Here is a 14,003-nt window from a genome sequence, read left to right on the forward strand (position 1 = left end):
CCCACTCCGCCGGCTCCATTCTGAGCCGGCGTCCTCGTGGGAAGGGTGTTTCCCGCTGGGCTGGCGGGCGGACTTTCGGCGGTCGCCCGCCGGCCCAATGGGAAAGCCAGAATGACCGCCGCGGTCTTTTGACCGCGGAGCGGTCTTTCGGCGGGAACCGCTTGGCGGGCGGCGACTGCCGTCCACCGCGGTCAGAATCACCCCCTTTATTTGCTTGGTGGGAGCTGTCAGTTCCCAACAAGCAAAAGCAAACAGCTATGTCCCGGGTGTGGACATCCTGTGACATAACAGGAGCCGGTCCTGGGGGTGGCGGTCTCCAGGGCCATCTGTGGCTCCTCGAGGGGGGCCACATGGCCCCCCTCCGATGACCTTTACCCCAGAGAGATGGTGGTCCATGGGGCTCTGAATCGGATATCCTTAACATTTGTATTGTAGCCCCAGGGGGGGTTGCGATCCCCTGGGCTGCGGGGGGACCACACAGCCCTCTTGCACTGTATAAATTGATAGCCCCAAGTGGTGACAGCCCCTAGGTATGCCTGGGGGCCACATGCCCCCCCCCCATATTCTATTGGATGTAAGCCCTGGGGAGGTGGTGGTCCCCAGGGCTGCGAGGGGGTTGAGCCCCCTGCATACTATTTTAAAACCCAGGGGAGGTGGCAGCCCTCAGGGCTGGGGGCGTCCAGACAGCCCCCATTATAATTCTTTAGTGTCCCAGGGAGGTGGCAGTCCCCACGGCTGCTAGGGGCTGTGAGGTACCGCATCAATTTGTTCTCAGGACCCTGGAGATGGTGGTCCCCGTGGCTGCAGTGGGGCCACGCAGCCCCCGCATCAAAGTGGTATAAAGCCCCGAGGGTGGTCCTCCGGGCAGCAACGAGAGGCAGGTAGGCATTTAAAATGTTAATGCACCCGGGACTTGACCCACCCAGTGGCTTCAGATTTAGCAAGCGCAGGAGCCCATGCTTGTTTTTTCTTTAAAAAAAATCCGGATTTGCAGCGAATCACAGCAAAGATTTTAAAAAATTCATTTTCAGCTCTTTAGCACCAGAACTAAGGGGTCAGGGTGACTCTACCCTTGCCCCATTTGTGTTTTTTACACTTTTTTCTGGGGCTGGGCTGAAGCCAAGTCCCAACATAACTGCCAACACTTCTTTCGGAAGGGTCTGCAAAGCCCTCGCATCCCTATATATATATACAAATTTGGATTTTCTTTACTTTCTGTAAAACCACTGAACGGATTCACACCAACTAACAAAAAGGCCTCTTTTTGGACCAAGAGATATGTTTCTGCCAAATTTCGTGCAATACCATCCAGTGGTTCAGGCGCTATCGCTGCTCAAAATTCCTATTTGAAAAATGTATGTGGAAAATGCGTTTTGGGACCCCCCCTTTTTCTCAGCGCTCACTTGACAGTTCACTATGAAACTTTCCTGACAGCAGCTGAAGGGAGCATAAATGTTTTTGGGAAAATTTTGGCAAGTCAAAAAAGTTTTACACACACATATATCTCCATATATATATGGAGATATATATATATATATATATATATATATATATACATATATATATCTCAGTCGCCACTAGATAGCTATAGTTAGGACCTAGCTTCTGAATTTTTATTTTTATTTTACTTGCCTATATCTTTAGCGCTGCTTAACAAATTGTCACAAAGCTTTCAAAGCAAATTTCTCACTTGCGTCAGCTGCTGTCTGGAAATTTTCGGGGTGATCCGTCTTGGGTGGGGGGGGGTTCAGAGAAAAAGGGGGGGTCCCAAAACACTTTTTCCCCATTTATTTTTCCATAGGTATTTTGAACAGCGATAGTGCCGAAACTACTGGACAGAATTACACCAAATTCGGCAGAACGGTAGGCCTTGGTCCAGAAAGCGAACTTTGTTTGTTTTGGTGTAACTTTATTGAGTAGTTTTTGAGAAATTAAGGGGAAAACAAATTTGTATATAGGAATGTGAAGGATTTGCAATCCCTCCGGATCTTGCACCGACATATGATTGGCTGAAACTTCACAAGGAAGCCGTGAAGTGTTGTTAGCCATGTTGAGACTCAGGGCCCCCCCCCCAATGACTAAAAAGCATTTTTTTGATTTTACAGCCAAGGTTGCCGTGGATCCACGGATCCGCTGTAAAAATTTCCCCCAAAAAAGCGAAGCTAGGGCTCCAGCGCTTTGTTATTGTAAAGCCCCCGGGTGCGCCAAGTCCCAGGGGCATTTCCTGAATAATGCAAGGGGTGACCCCCTCCCACTGCCCTGGGACCACCACCTTCCCGGGACTTCTAAATAATATACGGGGCCACAAGCCTCTCCCACTGCCCCAGGGATCACCATCTCCCTGGGGCTGTTAATAAATATATTGCGGGGTGTGCACCACCTCCCTGGGGAAATCTTAAAGAGAAAAAAAAAGAGAGTCCCTTTGGGACCCCTAAGCCCCAGGGATCACCACCTCCCCGGGGCTTCTAACGCGCACCCCCCTTGTGGAGCCACTGATGGCCCTGGGACCATTATAGTTAGGCTCACATTTTAAACGTACGAAACCACAGAAATTCACCAGTTATAGTTACCTCAAGTAACTATGACTTGGACCCTAAGATAACTATAACTCATGCCCTTGCCATGCACTGCTAATGACCCCACAAATTACGGCACTTATGACATCTTTGATAACATCATTGATCATATCAATGTAATATTTGCAGTAAAATATTTGATGAAAAAATTGGCCATGGCTGAGGTGCGATTTAATTAGCTTAGTGCAGGAGTTATAGTTACTTATGGTAACTATCTATAACTGGCGAATTTCTATGTTTTTGTATGTCTATAATACAAGCCTAACTATAACATCCCTGTAACCTTTGTTTTTTTTCAGTAAATATATGTATATGTATTAAAAGACACTGACAAATGTGGTGGTATATATGTGTGTGTGTGTATATATATATGTATGTGTATATATATATGTATCCTGTGCTGAATTTCATTTTTGCTGCTTTAGGACCCTGGGCACTTTACCACTGCTGACTAGTTCTATAGTGCGAGTGCTCACTGTCTTAATTGTATTGGTGAATGGCTTATCCATGATTAGCATATTAGTAAGTCCCTAGTAAAGTGCACTATAGGTGCCTATGGCCTGTAAATCAAATGCTACTAGCCTGCAGCACTGATTGTACCACCCACATGAGTAACCCTGTAAACATGTCTCAGACCTGCCACTGCAGTGTGTGTGTGCAGTTTTGTACTGCCAGTTCAGCCTGGCAAGTGTACCCACTTCCTAAGCCCGAGCCTTTCCTTTTTCTACATGTAAGTCACCCTTTAGGAGCAACAGTTTGTGCTTTATAAATGCTCCATTACGTTAGTACATAGCCCATCGCACCTTGAGACTCCTGATGGACCCCCAAGACCTGGCTGATGGTATCATGGTCATGAGTGGCCCCACTGACCTCTCTCTGGTGGCCCACAGCATCCATCCCATGCACCCTACCCCCATGAGCTTGGGCCCTTGGCACAGGGTGCCTCTTACAACTTGGTTGTAGACCCTCAGTGCTTGGACTGTTGATTACCATCTCAGGATCCAGGACTGAGGCACAAGATGGTTGAGGAGCACATTGTTGTCTATTATGTAGAAACAACTGGGTTGGGAGGTGTTGTTGCAGGCACAGTGAGACTCACTGTTGCCATCTGACCAGGCTGCCTTGATGGGCCAGGACCGTCATCTACATCCACATGTCCAGGAGTGTTGTCATCACTAAGGGCTTCATCTAGAGATGGGTTGGGAGTTTGGTCGGTGGACAATGTCTGGCCAGGTGCTGTGCCAGCTCGACCTATTGAGAAATAGAGTACATTGTTATTGGTATAAGGTTTTGTGCCACTGTAAGTAGCGACCTTGGGCAGTCTTAAGTGGTAGGTTTGCTGATTGTGATATGTTACCATGGTACTAAAGTTAACAAGACATGTGTGAACCTTGCAGAGACTATTAGACTCATTAGATGTGGGGATCAGTTGCACTTCAGATGAGGGAATGAACATGAAATGACGGTGGATGAGGCCAGGTAATACCAGAACTTGCTTTTGACATACATACATTTATTTATACATACATAAACACACACACATATATATATTCACTCTAAAAATCAAAGGTAACAGGGACTTTATAGTTAGGCTCACATTTTAAAGGTACCAAACCATAGAATTTCACCAGTTATAGTTAGAGTTATCTCAAGTAACAGTAACTCATGCCCTAAGGTAACTATAACTCTTGCCCCCGCCATGCAGAGTTATCTGACCAATAGTTTTACTGCAGATGTGCAGTTGCATTATCAATGATGTTAAGAAAGATGTCATGAGTGCTGTAATTTGTGCTGTAATTATAAATGCCTAGCAAGGGCACAAGTTATGGTTACCTTGGAGTACGAGTTATAGTATTGTACGATACCTATAACCAGAAAATTCAATTTCCTAACTATAACGTCCCTGTAACCTTTTTTTAATGTAAAGTAATTTTTATTACTATACGTTAATACAACCACCGTCGCGCAATAGGTGTGAGAGGGTACCTCTGGTGGTAAGAGTGGATGTGAGAGTACCTGTCTGGGTGTGAGAGTGGGTGCATCAGTGTCTTAGTGGGTGTGCCAGTTTCTATGAGGGTCTGAGAGTGGGGACATGAGGGTTTCAGTGGGTCTGATAGTGGTTGTGTGAGACTGTGAGTGGGTGTGTGAATGGGTCTGTGAGTGGGTGTGTAAGGGTTTGAGTAGGGTGTGAGCGGGTGCGTGAGGGGCTGAGTGGGACTGTGAGTGAGTGCATAGGGATGTGAGTGGGTGAAAGGTTGAAAAAGAGGAATTGAGAGAGGTAAAAAGAGAGAGGGATAGCCTAACAAAGTATTGTTGGTGAATGATATACTTTGAGTGAGGTATTTCTTGACAAATTGAAAATAAAAATATATTTGTCAACTAAAAACAGTGATAACACCTTTCATTATGACACTTAAACAGTTCTAGATTGAGAACAAATTAAAGTAGAAAAATGACCACAGGCACCCTGAACTAGAACCTTCAAATTTTAGTATGAAGGTCTGTGATGTTAACCCTTATGCCACAGTTAACTTGTGCTATGCAATCATTCCATGGAGAGATAATTGCAATGACTAACTATATATCTCTCTTCCATCCCACTATGGAATGGAAGAAAAAGAGAGAGAGAGTGACAGTACTGCGGGTGGAGCCTGAAGGTCCCTGCAGTCCTATTCGGCTCCCCACATCCTGTGGGAGTCAGCATAGCTTTCCAAAACAGGGAACTGGTTTTAATTAAAGCTCCCTACTTGCAGGAACAAGTTTTTCATCTGTCATCCCTGCACGCATATTTGCGTGCAGGGAAGACAGATGAAACTCTGCTTTTTATATGGGAAAGCTGTTTGACAGTGTTCTCTTGCAGAAACAAGACTTTGGGGGTCATTCTGACCCTGGCGGTAATTACCACCATGGCGGAGGTCGGCGGTAGCACCGCCAACAGGCTGGCGGTGCACCGCTGGGCATTCTGACCGTGGCGGTTCAGCCGCGGCCAGAAACGGAAAGTCGGCGGTGTACCGCCGACTTCCCGCTGCCCTTGAGAATCCTCCATGGCGGCGGAGCGCGCTCCGCCGCCATGGGGATTCTGACACCCCCTACCGCCATCCGGTTCCTGGCGGTTCTCCCGCCAGGAACAGGATGGCGGTAGGGGGTGCCGCGGGGCCCCTGGGGGCCCCTGCAGTGCCCATGCCAATGGCATGGGCACTGCAGGGGCCCCCGTAAGAGGGCCCCACGAAGAATTTCAGTGTCTGCTTTGCAGACACTGAAATTCGCGACGGGTGCAACTGCACCCGTCGCACCTTCCCACTCCGCCGGCTCCATTCTGAGCCGGCGTCCTCGTGGGAAGGGTGTTTCCCGCTGGGCTGGCGGGCGGACTTTCGGCGGTCGCCCGCCGGCCCAATGGGAAAGCCAGAATGACCGCCGCGGTCTTTTGACCGCGGAGCGGTCTTTCGGCGGGAACCGCTTGGCGGGCGGCGACTGCCGTCCACCGCGGTCAGAATCACCCCCTTTATTTGCTTGGTGGGAGCTGTCAGTTCCCAACAAGCAAAAGCAAACAGCTATGTCCCGGGTGTGGACATCCTGTGACATAACAGGAGCCGGTCCTGGGGGTGGCGGTCTCCAGGGCCATCTGTGGCTCCTCGAGGGGGGCCACATGGCCCCCCTCCGATGACCTTTACCCCAGAGAGATGGTGGTCCATGGGGCTCTGAATCGGATATCCTTAACATTTGTATTGTAGCCCCAGGGGGGGTTGCGATCCCCTGGGCTGCGGGGGGACCACACAGCCCTCTTGCACTGTATAAATTGATAGCCCCAAGTGGTGACAGCCCCTAGGTATGCCTGGGGGCCACATGCCCCCCCCCCATATTCTATTGGATGTAAGCCCTGGGGAGGTGGTGGTCCCCAGGGCTGCGAGGGGGTTGAGCCCCCTGCATACTATTTTAAAACCCAGGGGAGGTGGCAGCCCTCAGGGCTGGGGGCGTCCAGACAGCCCCCATTATAATTCTTTAGTGTCCCAGGGAGGTGGCAGTCCCCACGGCTGCTAGGGGCTGTGAGGTACCACATCAATTTGTTCTCAGGACCCTGGAGATGGTGGTCCCCGTGGCTGCAGTGGGGCCACGCAGCCCCCGCATCAAAGTGGTATAAAGCCCCGAGGGTGGTCCTCCGGGCAGCAACGAGAGGCAGGTAGGCATTTAAAATGTTAATGCACCCGGGACTTGACCCACCCAGTGGCTTCAGATTTAGCAAGCGCAGGAGCCCATGCTTGTTTTTTCTTTAAAAAAAATCCGGATTTGCAGCGAATCACAGCAAAGATTTTAAAAAATTCATTTTCAGCTCTTTAGCACCAGAACTAAGGGGTCAGGGTGACTCTACCCTTGCCCCATTTGTGTTTTTTACACTTTTTTCTGGGGCTGGGCTGAAGCCAAGTCCCAACATAACTGCCAACACTTCTTTCGGAAGGGTCTGCAAAGCCCTCGCATCCCTATATATATATACAAATTTGGATTTTCTTTACTTTCTGTAAAACCACTGAACGGATTCACACCAACTAACAAAAAGGCCTCTTTTTGGACCAAGAGATATGTTTCTGCCAAATTTCGTGCAATACCATCCAGTGGTTCAGGCGCTATCGCTGCTCAAAATTCCTATTTGAAAAATGTATGTGGAAAATGCGTTTTGGGACCCCCCCTTTTTCTCAGCGCTCACTTGACAGTTCACTATGAAACTTTCCTGACAGCAGCTGAAGGGAGCATAAATGTTTTTGGGAAAATTTTGGCAAGTCAAAAAAGTTTTACACACACATATATCTCCATATATATATGGATATATATATATATATATATATATATATATATACATATATATATCTCAGTCGCCACTAGATAGCTATAGTTAGGACCTAGCTTCTGAATTTTTATTTTTATTTTACTTGCCTATATCTTTAGCGCTGCTTAACAAATTGTCACAAAGCTTTCAAAGCAAATTTCTCACTTGCGTCAGCTGCTGTCTGGAAATTTTCGGGGTGATCCGTCTTGGGTGGGGGGGGGGTTCAGAGAAAAAGGGGGGGTCCCAAAACACTTTTTCCCCATTTATTTTTCCATAGGTATTTTGAACAGCGATAGTGCCGAAACTACTGGACAGAATTACACCAAATTCGGCAGAACGGTAGGCCTTGGTCCAGAAAGCGAACTTTGTTTGTTTTGGTGTAACTTTATTGAGTAGTTTTTGAGAAATTAAGGGGAAAACAAATTTGTATATAGGAATGTGAAGGATTTGCAATCCCTCCGGATCTTGCACCGACATATGATTGGCTGAAACTTCACAAGGAAGCCGTGAAGTGTTGTTAGCCATGTTGAGACTCAGGGGCCCCCCCCCAATGACTAAAAAGCATTTTTTTGATTTTACAGCCAAGGTTGCCGTGGATCCACGGATCCGCTGTAAAAATTTCCCCCAAAAAAGCGAAGCTGGGGCTCCAGCGCTTTGTTATTGTAAAGCCCCCGGGTGCGCCAAGTCCCAGGGGCATTTCCTGAATAATGCAAGGGGTGACCCCCTCCCACTGCCCTGGGACCACCACCTTCCCGGGACTTCTAAATAATATACGGGGCCACAAGCCTCTCCCACTGCCCCAGGGATCACCATCTCCCTGGGGCTGTTAATAAATATATTGCGGGGTGTGCACCACCTCCCTGGGGAAATCTTAAAGAGAAAAAAAAAGAGAGTCCCTTTGGGACCCCTAAGCCCCAGGGATCACCACCTCCCCGGGGCTTCTAACGCGCACCCCCCTTGTGGAGCCACTGATGGCCCTGGGACCATTATAGTTAGGCTCACATTTTAAACGTACGAAACCACAGAAATTCACCAGTTATAGTTACCTCAAGTAACTATGACTTGGACCCTAAGATAACTATAACTCATGCCCTTGCCATGCACTGCTAATGACCCCACAAATTACGGCACTTATGACATCTTTGATAACATCATTGATCATATCAATGTAATATTTGCAGTAAAATATTTGATGAAAAAATTGGCCATGGCTGAGGTGCGATTTAATTAGCTTAGTGCAGGAGTTATAGTTACTTATGGTAACTATCTATAACTGGCGAATTTCTATGTTTTTGTATGTCTATAATACAAGCCTAACTATAACATCCCTGTAACCTTTGTTTTTTTTCAGTAAATATATGTATATGTATTAAAAGACACTGACAAATGTGGTGGTATATATGTGTGTGTGTGTATATATATATGTATGTGTATATATATATGTATCCTGTGCTGAATTTCATTTTTGCTGCTTTAGGACCCTGGGCACTTTACCACTGCTGACTAGTTCTATAGTGCGAGTGCTCACTGTCTTAATTGTATTGGTGAATGGCTTATCCATGATTAGCATATTAGTAAGTCCCTAGTAAAGTGCACTATAGGTGCCTATGGCCTGTAAATCAAATGCTACTAGCCTGCAGCACTGATTGTACCACCCACATGAGTAACCCTGTAAACATGTCTCAGACCTGCCACTGCAGTGTGTGTGTGCAGTTTTGTACTGCCAGTTCAGCCTGGCAAGTGTACCCACTTCCTAAGCCCGAGCCTTTCCTTTTTCTACATGTAAGTCACCCTTTAGGAGCAACAGTTTGTGCTTTATAAATGCTCCATTACGTTAGTACATAGCCCATCGCACCTTGAGACTCCTGATGGACCCCCAAGACCTGGCTGATGGTATCATGGTCATGAGTGGCCCCACTGACCTCTCTCTGGTGGCCCACAGCATCCATCCCATGCACCCTACCCCCATGAGCTTGGGCCCTTGGCACAGGGTGCCTCTTACAACTTGGTTGTAGACCCTCAGTGCTTGGACTGTTGATTACCATCTCAGGATCCAGGACTGAGGCACAAGATGGTTGAGGAGCACATTGTTGTCTATTATGTAGAAACAACTGGGTTGGGAGGTGTTGTTGCAGGCACAGTGAGACTCACTGTTGCCATCTGACCAGGCTGCCTTGATGGGCCAGGACCGTCATCTACATCCACATGTCCAGGAGTGTTGTCATCACTAAGGGCTTCATCTAGAGATGGGTTGGGAGTTTGGTCGGTGGACAATGTCTGGCCAGGTGCTGTGCCAGCTCGACCTATTGAGAAATAGAGTACATTGTTATTGGTATAAGGTTTTGTGCCACTGTAAGTAGCGACCTTGGGCAGTCTTAAGTGGTAGGTTTGCTGATTGTGATATGTTACCATGGTACTAAAGTTAACAAGACATGTGTGAACCTTGCAGAGACTATTAGACTCATTAGATGTGGGGATCAGTTGCACTTCAGATGAGGGAATGAACATGAAATGACGGTGGATGAGGCCAGGTAATACCAGAACTTGCTTTTGACATACATACATTTATATATACATACATAAACACACACACATATATATATTCACTCTAAAAATCAAAGGTAACAGGGACTTTATAGTTAGGCTCACATTTTAAAGGTACCAAACCATAGAATTTCACCAGTTATAGTTAGAGTTATCTCAAGTAACAGTAACTCATGCCCTAAGGTAACTATAACTCTTGCCCCCGCCATGCAGAGTTATCTGACCAATAGTTTTACTGCAGATGTGCAGTTGCATTATCAATGATGTTAAGAAAGATGTCATGAGTGCTGTAATTTGTGCTGTAATTATAAATGCCTAGCAAGGGCACAAGTTATGGTTACCTTGGAGTACGAGTTATAGTATTGTACGATACCTATAACCAGAAAATTCAATTTCCTAACTATAACGTCCCTGTAACCTTTTTTTAATGTAAAGTAATTTTTATTACTATACGTTAATACAACCACCGTCGCGCAATAGGTGTGAGAGGGTACCTCTGGTGGTAAGAGTGGATGTGAGAGTACCTGTCTGGGTGTGAGAGTGGGTGCATCAGTGTCTTAGTGGGTGTGCCAGTTTCTATGAGGGTCTGAGAGTGGGGACATGAGGGTTTCAGTGGGTCTGATAGTGGTTGTGTGAGACTCTGAGTGGGTCTGTGAGTGGGTGTGTGAATGGGTCTGTGAGTGGGTGTGTAAGGGTTTGAGTAGGGTGTGAGCGGGTGCGTGAGGGGCTGAGTGGGACTGTGAGTGAGTGCATAGGGATGTGAGTGGGTGAAAGGTTGAAAAAGAGGAATTGAGAGAGGTAAAAAGAGAGAGGGATAGCCTAACAAAGTAGCGTTGGTGAATGATATACTTTGAGTGAGGTATTTCTTGACAAATTGAAAATAAAAATATATTTGTCAACTAAAAACAGTGAGAACACCTTTCATTATGACACTTAAACAGTTCTAGATTGAGAACAAATTAAAGTAGAAAAATGACAACAGGCACCCTGAACTAGAACCTTCAAATTTTAGTATGAAGGTCTGTGATGTTAACCCTTATGCCACAGTTAACTTGTGCTATGCAATCATTCCATGGAGAGATAATTGCAATGACTAACTATATATCTCTCTTCCATCCCACTATGGAATGGAAGAAAAAGAGAGAGAGAGTGACAGTACTGCGGGTGGAGCCTGAAGGTCCCTGCAGTCCTATTCGGCTCCCCACATCCTGTGGGAGTCAGCATAGCTTTCCAAAACAGGGAACTGGTTTTAATTAAAGCTCCCTACTTGCAGGAACAAGTTTTTCATCTGTCATCCCTGCACGCATATTTGCGTGCAGGGAAGACAGATGAAACTCTGCTTTTTATATGGGAAAGCTGTTTGACAGTGTTCTCTTGCAGAAACAAGACTTTGGGGGTCATTCTGACCCTGGCGGTAATTACCGCCATGGCGGAGGTCGGCGGTAGCACCGCCAACAGGCTGGCGGTGCACCGCTGGGCATTCTGACCGCGGCGGTTCAGCCGCGGCCAGAAACGGAAAGTCGGCGGTGTACCGCCGACTTCCCGCTGCCCTTGAGAATCCTCCATGGCGGCGGAGCGCGCTCCGCCGCCATGGGGATTCTGACACCCCCTACAGCCATCCGGTTCCTGGCGGTTCTCCCGCCAGGAACAGGATGGCGGTAGGGGGTGCCGCGGGGCCCCTGGGGGCCCCTGCAGTGCCCATGCCAATGGCATGGGCACTGCAGGGGCCCCCGTAAGAGGGCCCCACGAAGAATTTCAGTGTCTGCTTTGCAGACACTGAAATTCGCGACGGGTGCAACTGCACCCGTCGCACCTTCCCACTCCGCCGGCCCCATTTTGAGCCGGCGTCCTCGTGGGAAGGGTGTTTCCCGCTGGGCTGGCGGGCGGACTTTCGGCGGTCGCCCGCCGGCCCAGTGGGAAAGCCAGAATGACCGCCGCGGTCTTTTGACCGCGGAGCGGTCTTTCGGCGGGAACCGCTTGGCAGGAGGCGACTGCCGTCAGCCGCGGTCAGAATCACCCCCTTTATTTGCTTGGTGGGAGCTGTCAGTTCCCAACAAGCAAAAGCAAACAGCTATGTCCCGGGTGTGGACATCCTGTGACATAACAGGAGCCGGCCCTGGGGGTGGCGGTCTCCAGGGCCATCTGTGGCTCCTCGAGGGGGGCCTCATGGCCCCCCTCCGATGACCTTTACCCCAGAGAGATGGTGGTCCATGGGGCTCTGAATCGGATATCCTTAACATTTGTATTGTAGCCCCAGGGGGGGTTGCGATCCCCTGGGCTGCGGGGGGACCACACAGCCCTCTTGCACTGTATAAATTGATAGCCCCAAGTGGTGACAGCCCCTAGGTATGCCTGGGGGCCACATGCCCCCCCCCCATATTCTATTGGATGTAAGCCCTGGGGAGGTGGTGGTCCCCAGGGCTGCGAGGGGGTTGAGCCCCCTGCATACTATTTTAAAACCCAGGGGAGGTGGCAGCCCTCAGGGCTGGGGGCGTCCAGACAGCCCCCATTATAATTCTTTAGTGTCCCAGGGAGGTGGCAGTCCCCACGGCTGCTAGGGGCTGTGAGGTACCGCATCAATTTGTTCTCAGGACCCTGGAGATGGTGGTCCCCGTGGCTGCAGTGGGGCCACGCAGCCCCGCATCAAAGTGGTATAAAGCCCCGAGGGTGGTCCTCCGGGCAGCAACGAGAGGCAGGTAGGCATTTAAAATGTTAATGCACCCGGGACTTGACCCACCCAGGGGCTTCAGATTTAGCAAGCGCAGGAGCTCATGCTTGTTTTTTCTTTAAAAAAAATCCGGATTTGCAGCGAATCACAGCAAAGATTTAAAAAAATTCATTTTCAGCTCTTTAGCACCAGAACTAAGGGGTCAGGGTGACTCTACCCTTGCCCCATTTGTGTTTTTTACACTTTTTTCTGGGGCTGGGCTGAAGCCAAGTCCCAACATAACTGCCAACACTTCTTTCGGAAGGGTCTGCAAAGCCCTCGCATCCCTATATATATATACACATTTGGATTTTCTTTACTTTCTGTAAAACCACTGAACGGATTCACACCAACTAACAAAAAGGCCTCTTTTTGGACCAAGAGATATGTTTCTGCCAAATTTCGTGCAATACCATCCAGTGGTTCAGGCGCTATCGCTGCTCAAAATTCCTATTTGAAAAATGTATGGGGAAAATGCGTTTTGGGACCCCCCCTTTTTCTCAGCGCCCACTTGACAGTTCACTATGAAACTTTCCTGACAGCAGCTGAAGTGAGCATAAATGTTTTTGGGAAAATTTTGGCAAGTCAAAAAAGTTTTACACACACATATATCTCCATATATATATGGAGATATATATATATATATATATATATATACATATATATATCTCAGTCGCCACTAGATAGCTATAGTTAGGACCTAGCTTCTGAATTTTTATTTTTATTTTACTTGCCTATATCTTTAGCGCTGCTTAACAAATTGTCACAAAGCTTTCAAAGCAAATTTCTCACTTGCGTCAGCTGCTGTCTGGAAATTTTCGGGGTGATCCGTCTTGGGTGGGGGGGGGTTCAGAGAAAAAGGGGGGGTCCCAAAACACTTTTTCCCCATTTATTTTTCCATAGGTATTTTGAACAGCGATAGTGCCGAAACTACTGGACAGAATTACACCAAATTCGGCAGAACGGTAGGCCTTGGTCCAGAAAGCGAACTTTGTTTGTTTTGGTGTAACTTTATTGAGTAGTTTTTGAGAAATTAAGGGGAAAACAAATTTGTATATAGGAATGTGAAGGATTTGCAATCCCTCCGGATCTTGCACCGACATACGATTGGCTGAAACTTCACAAGGAAGCCGTGAAGTGTTGTTAGCCATGTTGAGACTCAGGGGCCCCCCCCAATGACTAAAAAGCATTTTTTTGATTTTACAGTCAAGGTTGCCGTGGATCCACGGATCCGCTGTAAAAATTTCCCCCAAAAAAGCGAAGCTAGGGCTCCAGCGCTTTGTTATTGTAAAGCCCCCGGGTGCGCCAAGTCCCAGGGGCATTTCCTGAATAATGCAAGGGGTGACCCCCTCCCACT

This window comes from Pleurodeles waltl, chromosome 5 (assembly GCF_031143425.1).
Source record: "Pleurodeles waltl isolate 20211129_DDA chromosome 5, aPleWal1.hap1.20221129, whole genome shotgun sequence".
NCBI lineage: Eukaryota > Metazoa > Chordata > Amphibia > Caudata > Salamandridae > Pleurodeles > Pleurodeles waltl.